Genomic DNA, 6,000 nt, shown 5'->3' with positions numbered 1-6,000 from the left:
TCTAACTACCGCTAAATTGTATTTGCGTTGTAATTCGAACTGGTCCATGATACTGTGTCTTATTTTTCCTTTCGTTCGTTAATTTTATTTTATTTTTTATTCATTAGTTATCGACTGTGAAAATTGCTCCTGTCCTGGGTGGCTCGGCTCTGAAGACTTTGTCATATCGAGCCTCCCGTCTACCTTGCATGTCGCATTTCACTGTCACATTTTGTTGATATGTAATGTATATACGAATAAAGATTCTCTCTCTCTCTCTCTCCACGCCCCCCAGTCTGAGAACCACTGTCATATATGGACCTAACAAATTTGGAGATAATATATAAGTTGATCGTCCTTATTAGTAACCAGTTTGTAAAAAAAATCACTCGTGGACCGAGCATTCAACATCTAAATCAATTCGCCTGCAGCACTATATAGAATTGGGATTATAAACTAAAAAGCAAAATTGGTATTTCATTATATGGTGAGGATGTGAAAATTAAATATATTTTCATTCAAACCAACCAACCATTGATTCGAGAATATGGTACAATCGACAGAAACATTGGCGAGATTTCATAAGCTGCTGGTCAACCTCAATATATAACCAATTTTCAAAAGTAGGGATGAAAGTCAGTTTGTCCCGATTCTTAGAACAGGGTGGAGATTTGAATCTGTGAGCAGTGATCTGTTTATAGATTTGCTGATTTTACTGTTGGTTCAACTTCAGGACACACAATGCTGACAGCGTCATATACAATGTTAGCTTCAAATATGCTATAAATTTTATAATTACAGAGAACGAATCTACCTACAACACGCGCGAAACGGTTTTTCCAAGAACAGCATTGGAGTGGCCATATGTCAAATTACACTCGTAATCCGAAAGTCATTCCCATTTTTACTTTCTGTAATGTTTAGCAATTGAAACATTTTAAACTGTGTGTGCCTTGAGGTCTGGCTACCGCACCAGCAATGAAATAAAAATATATTAGTCAGAACATAACTTATGATTATCATGGTGAAATAGAATGAGAAAAAGTTTAATCGAGTCCTTGCAGAGATTAGATTTTTACTGCGCATTTTTTCAATATTTCAAATACGATTCTTGAGCCTTTCGAGGGCCGCTCGAAACGGTGTCCGCGGGCCGTAGTTTGCCCACCCCTATTATGGGGTCACTTAATCATACGACTATCGAACGTATATTGGTGAGGGATATGGTTGGAATTATAGCATTGCGCTTATAACCCATGCTTAGCAAGGGTATACGATCAGGTCTTTGTTCTGACCCGGATGGAGATCTACTCTGTTTCTTGCTGTACATTTATTATGGCTTCCATGTGCCATCAACCAGAGATGAGATAAGAGATGAAGCGGTCAAGCACGAGTGATGCGGTCATGCACAGTTGGGTAAGGCATGACGTCATACCTTGCTACTTTACAGGGAAGCATCATCATAATACATACAATAACCCACGTAACATCCCCTTCTCAAAACATCACAAAATAATAGAAAACGAAGCGAACCGAATTAGGATATAAATTACAGCAACGAATCAAGTTGTAACATAGTCTTGCAAGTATGCTGGTCGAATTACTGTACGGCTTGGCCTGCTGCTACTGGAACCAGATAACGACCCATTAGTGTCGCTGTTCACTACTGCTGGTCTGGCAATCGAAATGTCGTCAAAGTCAAATGCAACATGCGGGCGAGTTACAGTAGTTCGAATAAACTTTCTGTTGCGTCGGTAGATCGTTCCATCTGTCGCCTTAACAATGTACGATCGATCATTCAGTTGCTTAATCACTACCGCTTCGAGCCACAAGCCATTTTCTGTCCTTTTGAATCGAACCTGTTGACCAGGACTCAACAGGGCGAGGTCTTTTGCACCACGATTGTAATACGTTGCCTGTTTTCTTTTCCGATCCATAAGCAATGGAATGACATCAGAAACAATTTTCGGCTCAAGCAGTTTAGTTGCTATTGGCAACAAGGTCTTGGTGCGTCTTCCAAATAGCCTCTGTGCTGGAGAGCCAGGAACAGTCTCGCCTGGAGTGTTCCTCCAATCCAACAGTACAATATTTATGTCTTTTTTGTCAGTTGTCGCTTTACGAAGTACCGATTTGAAGATTTTGACAGCTGATTCCGCCTTTCCATTCGATTGGCTGTGTCCTGGAGAGCTGGTCACATGTTCAAACTCATATTCCTTTGCAAATACCTCGAAGTCATGAGCAGCATAGCATGGACCATTGTCAGTAATCAATTTCTCGCAGATTCCATGACGTGCCATATGTGATTTTAAGCGGCGAATAACTGCTGTAGAAGTCTGTGAGGTTAGTCGATCTACCTCAAAATAATCCGAGTAGTGATCAACTATAATCAAATAATGTTGTCCGTCAAATTCACATAAATCGCTACTGATTATTTGCCAAGGACGTCCTGGTACCGGATGTGAAATCAGACTTTCCTTCTGTTGGTTGGGTTGGTGTAAGCCACATGTGGGACAGCTTGATACGAAGTCCGTAATATCGTTAACCATGTTGGGCCAATACAAACATTCACGAGCCCGGCGTACACAACCTTGAATTCCAACATGACTGGCATGAAGTCGCTTGAGAATAGTGCCTTTTATGGACGACGGTATGACAATACGATCACCCTTCAGAACGATTTGATCCTGAAATGTCAACTGCTCTTTAAAACAGTAGAAATTTCGAATTGATTGGGGTACCAGCTTGGCTTCATTCGGCCACCCATGTTTTATAAATGAGATTAACGTGTTCATGACAGAATCAGAGATTGTTGCTTGGCTGACCATGCCGAGCGTGGAGTTTGATACCGATATATCATTCAACATGTCGATATGTTCAATCTGTTGAAAGATATCAAACACATCAGCAGTTTCTGCGTCTTTGGGTGACTTCTGAATGTACGCACGACTCAACGTATCCGCCACAAATAATTGTGATCCAGGCTTGTATATCACCTCGAAGTCATACTTTTGGAGCTGAAGTAACATGCGCTGTAACCGTTTTGGTGCATTAACCAGACTTTTCTTCGTGATCACTTCCAGAGGTTTGTGATCGCTTTCTACTGTTACAAATCTGCCATAGACATATAACTCAAATTTTTCCATGGCAAAGAGAATAGCAAGCAATTCTTTTTCGATTTGCGCATAGTTGCACTCCGTTGTTGTCAACGCCCGTGAAGCATAGGCAACAGGGTGAGAGTTTTGCAATACACAGCATCCTAGCCCCTTTGAACTGGCATCACATTGCAGTACCATAGGTGCGTTTTTGTCGAAGTATTGTAAAACTGGTGCGTTGATCAAGGTTTGTTTTATTTTCTCAAAGCATGTCCCATGTAGGATTGGATCCCATATGAACGCGTTGTCTTTTTTTAGGAGTTCGCGGATGGGAGCGGTTATATCTGAAAGCTTAGGGGCAAAACGTTGCAGAAAATTTGTCATCGCTAAAATTCTCTGGACGCCCTGCTTATCCGTTGGAGGGGGCATTTTTATGATGCAGATTTAGAGCTCGCGAGTTCAGTTATCTTCTGACACCATGTTTCTTGCTGTACATTTATTATGGCTTCCATGTGCCATCAACCAGAGATGAGATAAGAGATGAAGCGGTCAAGCACGAGTGATGCGGTCATGCACAGTTGGGTAAGGCATGACGTCATACCTTGCTACTTTACAGGGAAGCATCATCATAATACATACAATAACCCACGTAACATACTCAAGTACGAGTAGAAGTATTTCTTCCGTAAGCCACCTAAAAATACTTGAAGTAGAATTGACTGACCTTAAATCTATTCAAGTAAGTAAGTATAGTTTTGAAAGTAATAATTCGTTCGCATGGACTGTCAAAAGCTGCAAATTGAGCTATGCGGAAGGTGCAGAGAGCTTGATTCGCATTGATGCATATCCCAGGAGGTATCAATTTTCGACAGAATATGCATTCTGTCGCATCATGGGATGCAAATTATAGCATTGATATGAAAATGCGATACTAACTCTTTGTTTCCTAGAAAATCCCGTATTAGACAATATCATGACATGACGCCCTACCCCATATTATAAGGTCCCAAGTTTAGGCGAAGAGCAATACGGAGAAGTTGTATCGGATACGGTATCAACACTTTGCGCGATTAGTATACGTTAACAACAAATATTGTGGATCGTAAAATTTATATTTAGTGTAGCTTTATTTTCGGAAAATAGAGGCATTACTACACTTGCTTTTGTCCTTCAACATCTATGTTCTGCAGACAAGAGAACTGAAAGTAATTAGAACTCGAAGTATGATACTCGGAATTGAAAGTGAAATATTAATACCACTTCTAAACAGCGGGAAATATATTTCATGTCTTTTGTCCATAAAGCTTCAATGGTGATCTGCTAAAACAGGTGTAACGTTCAAAAAACAGGCATTTTCCAGATTAGCAGGACACCCCACGGGCTGCTAGTTTACGATATGATAGGTAATTGCTAGATTGCGAAACGGTAATTTCAAATCTTAGGTGAGCCATATTTACTGTGATGAAATATTTGATATGGGCGACAATGCGGTGTGAGCGGAATCAAGTAATCCGGTACCTAAATAGCATTCACTGATGCTTTCCTGAATACATATTTTTCGCTCCATAACTACTGTGCGCGAAGCGCAACAAAATCTCTGGGCTTTACTTGACTTTTATGAATATTAAATGTTGGTGGTCCATGAAAATAGTCCCGAAATTCCTCACGCTATATTCATATTGGGGGATTAAACTACTTCTACTTGACAAACTGAAAATAGCGAAAAGTAAGTAAGTAGATCACAAAATATTGCGAAGTAGAAGTAGAGAAAATCAGATATACTCGAGTAAGTACCAGAAGTGGTGAAAACTACTTGAATACTTCCAAAAAGTAGAAGTACTTCGTTACTGACCACCTCTGACAGAGGTGGTCAAAGTAGTCAAGAAAGCTACTCAAGTAGAAGTAGAAGTAGCTACGAAAAAATCTACTCAAGTACGAGAAGAAGTACTTCGTCCATGAGCAACTTGAAACTACTTGAAGTAAAATTGACTGACTTTAAATCTACTCTAGTAAGTAAGTAGTCGTGAAAACGATCGTAATTCGTTCGCATGGATTGCCAAAAGCTGCAAATTGAGCTATGCGAAAGGTGCAGAGCTTGATTCATATTGATGCATACCAGGAGGTATCCAATTTTCGACAGCATAAGTTTCATCCACATCATGGGATGAAAATGATAGTATTGATATGGAAATGCGATACTAATCCTCTGTTTACTCGAACAGCCCGTTTTAGAAAATATCATCGTATGGCGCCCTCCCCCATATTATAAGGCCGTAGTTTAGTCGAAGAGCAATTCGGAGAAGTTGTATCGGATTTGGTGTAAACACTTTGCGCGATTAGTAAACATTGATAAAAAATAAGGTGGATCGTAAAAATGCCGTATTTTGTAGCTTTATTTACGGAAATTGAAGGCATTACCATACTTGCTTTTACACTTCAACATGTATGTTCTCCAGACATAAGAACTGAAACTATTTTGAACTCGAAGTATGATACTGGTAATTGAAAGAGAAATATATATACTACTTCTGAAAGCGGAAAATGTATTTCATGTCTTTAGTCCAGAGAGTTTCAAAAGTAGTATATGCTAAAACTGGTCTAACGCTAAAAAAAGAAAGTCAGAGTCCACTTTTCCAGATTAGGACACGCCACGAACTGGTCTATAGTGCTAGATTGGAATATGATAATGTAGCCTAAATGTGATATCGCGAGACATCAGTTCCAAACGTTATGGTGGGCCATATATACTGTGATGAAATATTTCATATGAGCGACAATGCAGTGTGAACGGAACCACGCATTCCCACGCAACCCGCTACCTAAATTATATTCACCGATACTTTCGTGAAATCATATTGGTCACTCCACATCCACTGTACGCAAAGCGCGACGAAAATTCTGGGCTTTACTCAACTTTTATGAAAATTCAATG

This window comes from Botryllus schlosseri, chromosome 2 (assembly GCF_051294905.1).
Source record: "Botryllus schlosseri isolate E-star chromosome 2, Bs_hap1, whole genome shotgun sequence".
In the NCBI taxonomy this organism is placed as follows: Eukaryota; Metazoa; Chordata; class Ascidiacea; order Stolidobranchia; family Styelidae; genus Botryllus; species Botryllus schlosseri.
The sequence above is the reverse complement of the archived record's forward strand: the minus strand, read 5'-3'. Positions refer to the sequence as shown.